Source organism: Medicago sativa, chromosome 7 (genome assembly GCF_051527215.1).
Source record: "Medicago sativa cultivar Bolivia chromosome 7, Bolivia_mono, whole genome shotgun sequence".
Lineage (NCBI taxonomy): Eukaryota > Viridiplantae > Streptophyta > Magnoliopsida > Fabales > Fabaceae > Medicago > Medicago sativa.
The window spans coordinates 14,925,242-14,937,904 of record NC_140755.1 but is presented as its reverse complement, the minus strand read 5'-3'; the positions used below and the strand labels follow the sequence as shown (position 1 = coordinate 14,937,904).

At 38.9% G+C, this 12,663-nt stretch overlaps 1 non-coding gene across 1 annotated transcript; it reads left to right on the top strand.

Annotated features, from left to right (window-relative positions):
* The first annotated feature begins 5,993 nt into the window (after nucleotides 1–5,993).
* On the top strand, nucleotides 5,994–6,100 carry LOC146904503 (small nucleolar RNA R71). Its single transcript, XR_015020819.1, has one exon. It is a non-coding gene; the product is annotated as a small nucleolar RNA R71 (small nucleolar RNA).
* Nucleotides 6,101–12,663: the final 6,563 nt, after the last annotated feature.

The following is a 12,663-nucleotide window of genomic DNA, read 5'->3' as shown; positions in this document are numbered from 1 at the left end:
ATCAGAAGCAACATAGCGCTTCTTTAGAATCTGTAGACCAGAAACTAAGGTTTGAAACCTTGAGTACATCTCCTCAATAGTTTCATCATCCTTCATTTTGAATAACTCATACTGATGTACAAGCAGGAGAGCCTTTGCTTCTTTGACCTTCTTGCTCCCTTCATAATTTGAACAGAGAGAAGCAAACATAGCTTTAGCAGTGGATTTGTCACTCATCTTCATGTATTCTGCTTTGGGTATGGCAGTGACAAGAGCTCCTCTGATAATATGATGCTTCTTGTAAAGTTTCCTCAGTTCTGGAGTATGTTTCTTTCTATCCACAGCAGCTCCTTCTTCATCAAGGACTAAATCACCAACACCATCTTCCAGAATATCCCATAATTCTTCATCTAGGCTCATGATGTAACTGTAAAAGTTGGTCTTCCACCAAGAGAACTCTTCAGCATCTCCATTGAACTTTGGAACTTTTCCAATACTGGTTTTCTTACTATCACTATAATCATGTGAGACATGTTTATAGCTAGTATCACCAGGACCAGTAGGAGTAGGAGTAGACATGTTTTTCTCAGATCTTTGACTGTTGCACGGTTAAGTGTTACACAACAGACCAGGGCTCTAGATACCAATTGAAGGTGAGAAAAACACAAGAAGGGGGGGTTGAATTGTGTTTTAGAAAAATTCTTCGTTTCTCCTAAAAACTGAACACACTGATCAGAAGCTAAGCGAGACAGCTTCTGAAGTGATAATCAGAATCTAAATGCAGCGGAATAAAACAGAGAGAGAGAGAAGAAGAACGACACAAAGCAATTATACTGGTTCCTTCCACAATCCGGAAGTAGTCCAGTCCCCCTTGCACTTCCAAGGAGATTTCACTATGAGTAATATCTGATTACAAATGCTCAAGCACACAAGCAAGAGACTTCCAATGCTCAAGCACACAAGCAAGAGACTTCCTTTGCTCAAGAACACAATCAAGAGACTTCCTGCTCAAGCACAACTGCAAGAGACTTCCTAACTAAACAAAATTACACAAAAAATTGTTTAAGGTTGAACACTTGATATACAATCAGAGGTGCTCACAATACAAATCAGATACAGACTCAATGGACTTAAGAATTTCTAAGATATGACTTTGAGACACAGAAATTCTAAGTGAATGCAGAACAATTTCAGCAGAGGTTTGGTACTTGTGAAAATCTTGTGAGTCTTTCGTTTAGCGTTCTTGCATTGCCAATTCTCTAGGTCTTCACTCCTTTATATAGAGGTGTGAGAGAGACGTTGTGAAATTGCCAGCACACCAAAGAGTCGTTGTTGAAGCTTGATCTTTCACCAATAATCTTTTGCCTGATTTGGCTGTTGTCCTATGAAGAACAAATTTGAAATCCATTCCTTATCCAAAGGAACATCTATGCAGGCGAAACCGTATTCTGGAGCTGTTTTCTTGTCCTGTAGCGCGGACACAAAACAGAGTAGTGGAGAACGTGGTTGTACAATTCGTACAAAGTACAATGTCAACGCTTTCGTCCAAATTGCAAACACATGCCTTCAAACACCTTTGAAATGACCGTTGCAAACTCCACTAATCCTTTGTTTGTGTTTTCGAATCCAATAGACAGCTTTTGCATTGATAATTCTTCAATTCTTGATTCTTTGCAAATCCAGTTGATATTCAGCTTCTGGTGAAATGGCTTCTGATGAGGCAGCTTCTGATGATGCAGCTTCTGATGATATGACTTCTGCAGCTTCTGATGACGCAGCTTCTGATGATGTGGCTTCTGGACCTCTTGTCTTCAGAAGCACTATTCTTCAGGAGCAGCTTACTTCAGGAGCGCTATTTCTTCAGGAGCAGCTTGACTTCAGGAGCGCTTTTTCTCTTCAGTAGCAAGTTGCCTTCAGGAGCGTCCAAGCTTCAAATTTTTGTTGTTTCCATAGCTCTTTATTTGCTCATTCAGAACCAATGATGATGTAACTTTATAATTATGGTCCTGTACACTTGAACAAATATTAGCTAGTCCAATTTACAATTTTTAATACCTTGTTATCATCAAAACCCTTTAAGGTTCATTGTTAAACACATTTTGTTCCAACAGTTTATGGTGCAAGTTTGCACCTACCTCCTGTTCATTACCATCATCATCACCATCATTATGTACCTGTGGGTTAGTACCAACATAAAGCAAATTTTCCACCACCTTCGGATTAGTTATGTCCGAATTAGATAGAATAATCAAACAAATTCTCCATTCATATTGGTAATTGTGAGTAGGGCCATGGGTTGTAAGGAAGGACAAAATAGTATATAATTCTAGATAATAGTTCCCCTCTATCCTCTTGATCCCTTGATTCACACTCACCCCAAACTTCCTAGCAAGAAAAGTGATGATTCCACCTACCATTATATCACTCTTATCGTTCGGTTTCTTTTTAACAATTGAAACAAGATAATCAAGCAAATAATAGCAAATGTTAATATGATGGTTATAAAGCATAGTCCACAACATAAACAACTCATTAATCCTCATCATTCCTACCTCTTTCCTAGTCTATTATGCATCCATGCCCATCTTTGGTTTTCATTAAACTCACCGGCTTCATGGACATGATATTCTTCCTCTTGGTGCAAGTTAGAACCTTCTCCCACATCATAGTGCAAGTTAGCATCGTCTCCCTCATCATCATCTTGCTCACTAAGAACCTGCACATCATCAAGATACAACAAATTTGCTTCCACCTCGGTGGTAGTCCGAGATGGGTTAGGAAGTAAAAACATGATAGACACATTAAACTTGAGTTGGTGATGGAGTGAGGTGTGATGAAATTTATAGCAATAAGGGTGTCCATGTTAAGTCTATTGTTTCCCTCAATTTGTTTGATCCCCTCATCCTCACCAATGCCAAGATGCCTAGCTATGTATGTAATGATGCCACCCACCACTATATCTCCTTTACTTGCCGGTCTAGTACCGACAAACTCTAGGTAATCAATCAAATAAAAGCAAGTGTTGACCGGGTGGTTGTAGAGCATTGCCCATAACATGAACATCTCATCGGTTCTAGTGTATCCAAGCTCGGTTCTACCCCAAATAGTGCAAGCCATCACCCGTTGAAGGTATCTAAGGACAGGATTATGGATGTTGCTAGCTTTGTTGGCTCTAGGGTCATATTTGGAAATGCCAGTGATACGTGTCCAAAAGGCGGCTGGGTCATAGTTAACCGGTTTTAGGCTAGGATCCCAAGAATCATGAATATACCCTTCATTTGCAAAACCTAAGGCCTCGCAAAAGTGCTGAAGTGACATATTATAATCAATGTTCATCAGTCGGAAAACAACTCTATGGTTAGGGTTATCAAAATTCATCATATCTTTAGTGAAGACAATTGAGCTTAAAAATTCATAAGTGAAATTTTCATAACCCCACATAGGTGTTAACATATCAGTCCAGCCTAACCTACCCATTAGCCTATAAACATCATCTCTAAGTTCTAGTTCATCCAAATCATGAGAGGCAGGATATCTAGTGGGATGCAAGGTTTTAGAGATTAGAATTTTATACCTGTCCCTTTGCTTGTTGTCCTTGAACTTGATTCCATGATTCTTCACTTGTGCTTGTTTCTTTGGGGCAGGACCTCCTTGAGAACTTGCTGGTTCCTTACCACTTCTTCTTGAAGCCATTGACCCTTGTTGGAATTGGTTGGAAGGTTTAGGGTTTGGGAAGATTTTTGGTGGAAAGGATTGTTTTAGAGTTGGGGTTGATGTATAAGGAAGGTTTGTTGGTTTGGGTGTGGAGATTGGTTAAGGTTTTATGGTATTTGGGTTAGGTTTTGAAAGATTAGGGTTTTGGTGAATTATGGGTTTGGCTGGATGAAAGATGTTTTTGATTGGTGGTTTTTGTTTTGGAGGAAGTTTGTGGTTGATTGGTGAAAGAATTGAGTGATTTGGTTAAGAATTGAGGGAGATATGAGGGTTTGAAGGTTTGAAGGTTATGGAGGTTTAGAGAGAAGTTTGAAAGATGAAAGAGGGTTGTGGTTTGTGAATGAGGAAGAAGAAGAGAAAATTTTTTATGTGTATATGTAGCAAGAACTCGGGCACGGCCGTGCCACCTGTTGACACGGGTCGTGCCATCTTTCTGACTTCCACCTTCAATTTTGTTTGAAAAATCTGGCACGGCCGTGCCAGTCTTAGCACGGGCCGTGCCAACCTTCTGGTCCAGGGGGCTTCAAAAATTTTCATTTTCTTGAAACGTACTCGGACAATTACCTACAAAACAACCTAAAACAAAGAAAAACAAACAAAACAAAAGCAATTAAATGCGTGGGTTGCCTCCCACGAAGCGCTCTTTTAATGTCATTAGCTTGACGGTTAGAAAGAGTCCTTAGAATGGATCAAAGATATCATATTGTGTAGATGACGCTATAAAATGTTCTTTCACAACATGATCGTTAAGCATGCAACAAGAGTAAAGAGCGGGACCCTTCATAACATTTTCCAGCTCAAATCCTACCATCTTATCACTCACTTGAAAGACAATCCTACCAAGTTTAACATCAATGAGAGCTCCTGCAGTTGCGTGGAAAGGTCTACCTAGGATTATGGGGACGTCATCGTCCTCTTCAATGTCAACGACTACAAAATCAGTTGGGATGTATATCCCTTCTATCTTAACAGGTATGTCCTCGACAAATCCTACAAGTTTCATGGTAGAACGATCAGCAATTTTCAATTCCATTTCGGTAGGTTTCAACTCTCCTATCCCTATCCTTTTAAGAAGAGACAAAGGCAGCAAACTAACACTAGCTCCTAAGTCACATAAGGCTTTGTGTATGGTTTCATTCCCAATTTCACATGGTATGGCAAAGCTACCTGGATCTCTAAGCTTAGGGGGTGCTTCTTGAATGATTGCACTAGTTTCCTTTGCCAAGGCTATTGTCTCATTATGCTCTATAGCCCTTTTCTTTGAAAAAATTTCCTTTAAAAACTTGGCATATAGAGGCATCCTAGACAAAGCTTCAGCAAGGGGAAGTTTAATGCAAATCTTCCTGAGTATGTTAACAAATTTTTCAAACTTACCCTCTAGTTTAAGCTTATCAGGATTTAAGGGGGATGAAGTTTTGTTTTCTTCAAGCGGTTTTGCTTCATCTATCACAATTTTATCACCTAAAGGCTTGACACTTTCTTTCCCAATGTTTTTAACCTTAGCAAAAGTTTCGCCTAACTTACTACCCCCAAAAGATATGACATTAACTTGGGCTTTGGGATTGGCTTCGGTTTGACCAGGAAAGACTCCCGGTGTTTGGGAAGAGGTAGCCACTTGTTGGGCTATTTGGGCGATTTGAGTTTCAAGCATTTTAGAGTGAGTAGCAATAGAATCAACCTTGGTATTGAGCTTGGAAAGAGAATCATTCAGAAATCCGGTTTGGTTTTTGAGTTCTTGAAGTTGTTTGTTTTGGTTGGCAATAGAGTTTTCCAACAAAATTTCCAAATTGGATTTCTGAGTGAATCTTTGGTTGTTTGCATAACCGGGTGGTGCTACTTGTCCATAGGGATTTTGGTTTTTGTAAAAATTTTGATTTTGTCTCATCCCTTGGTTGTATTGAGCATAATTCATTTGCTCAACACCGTTAATAGCACTACCTAGTTGGCAATCAACACCAGCATGACCAGTTATACCACATATTTCACAAGAAGGAGTAGAAGCTGAATTGATAGCATTAACATTGAGTTTTTCAAGTTTCTCAGTTAGTGTATCAATTTTAGAGGCAAGGTGGTCATAGTTAGAGACTTCGTGTATACCTGCCTCCTTTTTGGAGGATGAAGAACTAGAGATGGCTCTCTCGTCGGTCCATTTGTAATGATTTTGAGCCATGTCTTCAATTAGGGCATACGCCTCCGTGTAGTTCTTGTTCATAAGTGCTCCACCTGCAGCTGCATCAACAGACATCTTAGTGGTATAAGACAAGCCATTATAAAAAGTGTGGACTATAAACCACTTCTCTAGGCCATGGTGGGGACAAAGTCTTAGCATTTCTTTGAAACGCTCCCACGCATCATAGAGAGATTCCCTATCTTTTTGGTTGAACCGCGTAATTTGGTCTCTAAGTTTAGCGGTTTTAGATGGTGGAAAGAAACGGGCAAGGAATGCTTGCCTCATCTGATCCCATGAAGTAATGGAACCGACTTCGAGGGAATGGAACCAAGCGCTAGCTCTATCTCTTAAGGAAAAGGGAAAGAGGTGACGTCTTACGGCGTCTTGGTTCTCCTTCATGGTTCCACTAATTCGTAGGAAAACAGAGATGTGAAGATTGGGATCCTCAGTGGGGGATCCCGAGAATTGGTTTTGCTGCACCAAGTTAAGTAGGGCAGGCTTGATTTCAAAGTTGTCATCCTCAACCGTTGGGTACACAATAACAGCTTGTGGCTCAGCCGTAGACGGCGTTGCATACTCTTTGAGAGTGCGATTGGCCATGGCGGTGTTATTTTGTGCCGCTCTCCTTCTTCTATGTAAGAACCTTTCGATCTCGGGTATGAATACCGCTCGATTTCTAGTTCTTCGCATAAAAGGTTGAGAACCCAAGAAGTTAACGATAACAAAAAAATAAAAAGTTAAAAATAAAAAGAAAAGAGAAAGAAGAGAGAATTCTAATCACTAAGAAAAAGCTAATTAAATTAGTTAACTCCCCGGCAACGGCGCCAAAAACTTGATAGAGCCAAACCGCAAGTGCACGGCCTATCGAAGTAATAGTAGTAAGAAGAGTATCGTTCCGCTAGGGAGTTGTGAATTCAATTAGCTTTTAGAGAATGATTAGAAGAGAAGAAAGATTATGAAATAGGGGGTTAATTGCTGAAGATAAATAACAATAATAATAAAAGAGCCTTGGGATTATTGGTTTATCATAATAACAAACCCTTCACTAGACAAGACTTAAACATCTAATTACATGGTTTACACCTTAATTTCTAAAGACCGGTTTCCCTTAGCCCCTCACCTTTCCGATGAAAGTCCGGTGAGAGTTTACTTCTAGTAACCAAGCCTATTTCGCTGACTTGATTACTAGAAGATGCATAGAGGATTGAAACTACTCTTTGTCTCAATAATTGCAAAGACTATTTCACTGTTTTGCAATTATTGTCTAGATTCACTTGTTCCAACATCAAAGCTCCGCTCTCGCTTTATGAAATGATGTTTGGGATGATGGATTAACGATTATCAAACCCTCCGCTTTCGCTTCCACAGTTTGATAATTGTTAATCCACGTTAAGACGGTGAATCTAGATTAGAAATTAGGGTTACATAGAAATTAGGGTTTAAGCTTGGTTTGTTTAGGATTATGTCATTAGACTTACCAACAATCCCAAGACAAAGAAGTCTACTCACTAACGTTCATTGTAGACATGGGGGAAGAAGAGAGAAAACAGTAATATAAAAGAACAATAATATAAAAGTGAACTTTTATTCCGAGAACAAAAGATGAATGTTTATGATGGAGTGCTACTCTATTTATAGCTTTACAATTGACTTAGAAACTAAGCAACTAAAAGGGTAAAACAGTAAAGCTGCAACAGGGTAACTTGGGCCCGAAGAAAAAGCAGCAAAAGAGCATCTGGAGGGTGGCACGGTCGTGCCACATGTTGGCACGGGCTGTGCCAAGCTTCTGACTTGGTGGAGACATATTTTTGTCCCGTATCTTCGTATTTTCGCACTGTATTTGCTCCAGTCCTCTTTCTTTTGCTCCAAGACACCTTCCATCATATATTCTTTCCTGAAATAAAATAAAAAGCAATTTAAAGTAAAATATTCTAAAAGGAAATAAAATGCAATAAAATAAAACTAAATCTTAAATAAAACTAAACTAAATAATGCATTAAATTAGACTATTCTATGACTCATCAAAGAAACAATTGGAAGAGTTATTAGAGAAAATGTTTATCAGGCCTAGTGTCTCACCTTGGGGAGCACCTGTGTTACTTGTTAAAAAGAAGGATGGCAGTATAAGGCTATGTGTGGATTACCATCAGTTGAATAAAGTCACTATTAAGAATAAGTACCCCTTGCCCAGAATTGATGACCTGTTGGATCAGTTGACAGGAGCTTGTGTATTTAGTAAAATTGATTTGAGGTCAGGGTACCACCAGATACGAGTGAAGTCGGAAGATATATTGAAGACTGCCTTCAGAACCCGATATGGTCATTATGAGTATTCGGTGATGCCTTTCGGAGTGTCCAACGCGCCAGGAGTGTTTATGGAGTATATGAACATAATCTTCCATCTGTATTTAGATCAGTTCGTTGTAGTATTCATTGATGATATTTTGGTGTACTCTAAATCAGAGGAGGAATATGCAGAACATTTGTGGATAGTGCTGCAGACGTTAAAAGAGAAGAAGCTATATGAAAAAATGTCCAAGTGTGAATTTTGGTTGAGAGAAGTGAGTTTCTTGGGGCATGTAATTTCTTGTGGTGAGATAACGGTTGATCCTTCAAAAGTAGATGCAATTTTGCAATGGGAGGCCCCTAAGACGGTTACGGAAATCAGGAGTTTCTTAGGTTTGGCAGGATATTATAGGAGATTCATCGAAGGGTTTTCGCAAATGGTGTTACCTTTGACACAATTGACTCGGAAAGGACAAACATATGTGTGGGATAGGCAATGCGAAGAAATCTTTCAAGGACTTAAGGAAAAATTGACAACGGCACCGGTATTGGTTCTACCAGACCCAAGTAAATCTTTTGTAGTTTATTGTGATGCATCTAATAGAGGATTGGGGGGGGGGGGTGTGCTTATGCAAGATGGGCATGTTGTGGCTTATGCTTCGAGACAACTGAAGACTCATGAGAGGAATTATCCGACACATGATTTGGAGTTAGCAGCTGTTGTATTTGTACTTAAGGTGTGGAGAGATTATTTGTATGGGTCGAGGTTTGAGGTGTTTAACGACCATAAGAGCTTGAAATATTTATTTGATAAAAAAGCGTTAAATATGAGGCAACAGAGATGGTTGGAGTTCTTAAAGGACTATGATTTTGAACTGAGTTATCATCGAGGGAAGGCCAATGTAGTAGTTGATGCCTTGAGTAGGAAGTCCATGCACATGTCGGCACTTATGGTTAAGGAGATGGAATTAATAGAACAATTTAGAGACATTAGCTTGGTCTGTGAAGTAACACCTAGTAGTGTGAAGTTAGGTATGTTGAAGCTAACAAGCAAAGTGTTAGAGGAAATAAAAGAGGGACAGAAAATAGATTTGGATTTAGTTGACCGCTTAACACTAATCAACCAAGGGAAGGAGGTTGATTTCAAATTAGGCGAGGATGGGATTTTGAGGTTTCGAGATAGGGTTTGTGTGCCAAATGTGCCAGGACTAAAGCAGAGTATTTTAGAGGAAGGTCACAGGAGTAGCTTACGTATACACTCGGGAGCCACTAAGATGTATCAAGATCTTAAGAAGATATTTTGGTGGGCAGGTATGAAGAAGGATATAGCTGAATTTGTGTATGCTTGCTTAATTTCTCAAAAGTCAAAAGTAGAACCTCAGAAACCGTCTGGATTGATGCAACCCTTGAGTATTCCAGAGTGGAAGTGGGACAACATTTCGATGAATTTTGTGGTGGGTTTGCCAAAGACCGCGAAGGGGAGTGATTCCATTTGGGTTTACATGGATAGGTTGACTAAATCAGCTCATTTCCTACCCATCCGAATAAATTGCCCACTACAAAGGTTAGCTGAAATTTATATTGAGCAGATAGTGAAGTTGCAAGGTGTCCCTTCGAGTATTGTTTCAGATAGAGATCCAAGGTTCACATCAAGGTTTTGGGGAAGTTTGCAAAGTGCTTTGGGAACTAAGTTAAAACTGAGTTCTGCATATCACCCGCAAGCTGATGGTCAGACCGAAAGAACCATCCAATCATTGGAAGATTTGTTAAGAGCATGTGTGCTGGAACAAGGAGGGAGTTGGGATGCTTACTTTCCATTGATTGAGTTTACTTATAACAACAGTTTCCATTCTAGTATTGGGATGGCACCATTTGAGGCGTTGTATGGTAGGAGATGTCGAACACCTTTGTGTTGGTACGAGTCTGGTGAGAGTGCAGTGTTGGGACCGGAGATTGTTCAGCAGACGACAGAAAAGGTTAAAATGATTCGAGAGAGAATGAAGCATCACAAAGTAGACAGAAGAGATATCATGATAAGCTAAGGAAATCTTTGGAGTTTCAGGAAGGGGATCACGTGTTTTTAAAAGTCACTCTGGTGACGAGCGTTGGACGTGCTTTGAAGTCTAAGAAACTTACTCCACGTTTCATTGGCCCTTATCATATTACAAAGAAGGTTGGTGAGGTGGCCTACCAAGTTGCTCTGCCGCCGTCACTTTCAAATCTTCATGAAGTGTTCCATGTGTCTCAACTTAGGAAATATGTTCATGATCCGTCTCACATAATCCAAATGGATGAGTTACACGTGAGGGACAATCTGACTGTTGAAGCACTACCTTTGAAAATAGAAGATCGGGAGGTGAAGGTTTTGAGGGGCAAGGAAATTGCATTGGTAAAGGTGACATGGGGAGGGCCAGCCGGAGGAAGCGTAACATGGGAGCTGGAGAGTCAGATGAAAGAATCCTATCCAGAGTTATTTTCGTCAGGTAAATTTTCAAGGACGAAAATTGTTTAAGTAGAGGAGAGTTGTAACACTCTGAAATTTATATTTAATTGTTGAATCATGATAGTTAGAGGAATTCTCGAGTTTAAGATTGAATTGATGTTATGATGTTTAAATTTTATGTTAAATATGAGGGAATAGATTATGATGGTTAATGACGTGTTAGGAGGATTATCAAGATGAGGAGTAAAACCAATAAATAAAATAATATAGGAAAAGGGGGAGGCGTCGAATAGAAGAAAATAATTAAGTGGGGGAGGGAGGAGTAAAAATAATAGAAAATTGAATAAGAAGATTAATGGTAGGAGGCTAGCACAAGTATAAATAAAGAATTAACAATCAGAGGTCTCATTATCTATTGAACGTGAAAAGGGATAGAGGAGAGGAGCGGAGGCAGAGAAAACCCTAGTGCAACAAGGTCAAGCCAAAACCAGATTTTTCAAAAGATTCGAGGTAAGGGGGAGATTCCTTTCACTCTAGGGTATCTATTCTATGTTGGGGGTTGTTTGAACTCTTTAGATGTTAATGATGTTATGATGTGAATTTCGATAAAAAAAAAATAACGATGAAGGCATATAATGATGATGTTGAAAGGTTAGAATTGGGGGAATCTAGTTCAGGGTTTTGAATAGAGTCTATAGCCTTAACAAGGGTAGATAAATAGGTAGGTTAATGGAGAAATAGTGTTGGAATGATAGGGTAACCTTAGGATGATGATTTTGGAGTTTTGTAATTGAGTTTAGTGGTATAAAAGTGATTAATGTGTGAAAAACGCACTTTGAAACAGATTTTTGAAGCTGTCTGTCAACTAAAAATCGGGCCCCGAAGTGCTAAAATCGGCCCCCGATTTTGGGCAGCGTTTCACACTTTTGGTTCTGCAAAAATCGGGCCCCAAATTTTGAAAATCGGCCCCCGATTTTTGTCAGACCACCTGAGAAAATTCAACTTTTTCACCATTTTTCGTTTTGAACTGGGTCTTGGTGTAAACATGAAAGTTGTAGGTATGAAAGTTAGCTTTCTAAGAATTGGTTTGAGTCCCATATGATTTTTAGATTATGAGTTATGGTAAAAATACTACAGGTAGGTATTGAAGCAAATTTATGAAAATTCAGGAGGACCCTTTCAACGGATTCCAAAACCACTTTGAAAATTAAATGGAGTTTAAGAGAGCCGTTAGAGTGAGAAACAAATTTAATGATCCTAAACTAATAAACAAAAAATAATTAGGAAGTGTACTTAGGCATAATAAAAGGTGATTAGTTCAATTTACTAGTGAGACTAGAGTTGGAATCGAAAAAGGGTAATTAAAGGGAGTCAAGGGGTTCTTTATGAATAGGTCTTAGACCAATAATGGAGATAGTAGAAGGACCTTAGGATGAGGAATGAGTATAGTATCACAAGTTAAAATAAAGGGTATGAACATGAGTAAGATGAGATCATAATGAAGTAAGGTGATGGTGTTATGTAAGTTATATAGAAATAGACAAATAAATGATATCCATTAATGACAAGGTGGTAATGATGTAATTTTAGGATGTAAAATGATGTTATGACATTTCTATAAGACGAATGACGAAAATGACGAATGACATACTTGTCTCTTAATAGCCAAATGACGAATGATGAAAAATGACGAATGACTATGATATAAAGATGATGTGTTGTTTATGTGTCTTTCTAAGTGATGTTTGGTGAGTCTTCATGCATCATATCATATTGCATAATGATGAATGACGAATGAAGAAATGTATGCTTCAGTAACACATCTCTGAACTACATTATTATGACGATAGGATCCGGTACCGGCATGCATGTAGGTCTAGGAATGAAGTATGTTGCATATAGGTCCTGCATAGGAAGAACCTTGATATGTGCTAATGATGTGAATTGGTGTGAATACTAAAGGTGTGTGCATAATGTTGTATGTATTTTATGACTCTATTACGTGAGCGGTGTAATATTTATTAATGATGATTGATGATGTTATGATGAATAATTTCTTTTCTCATGTATC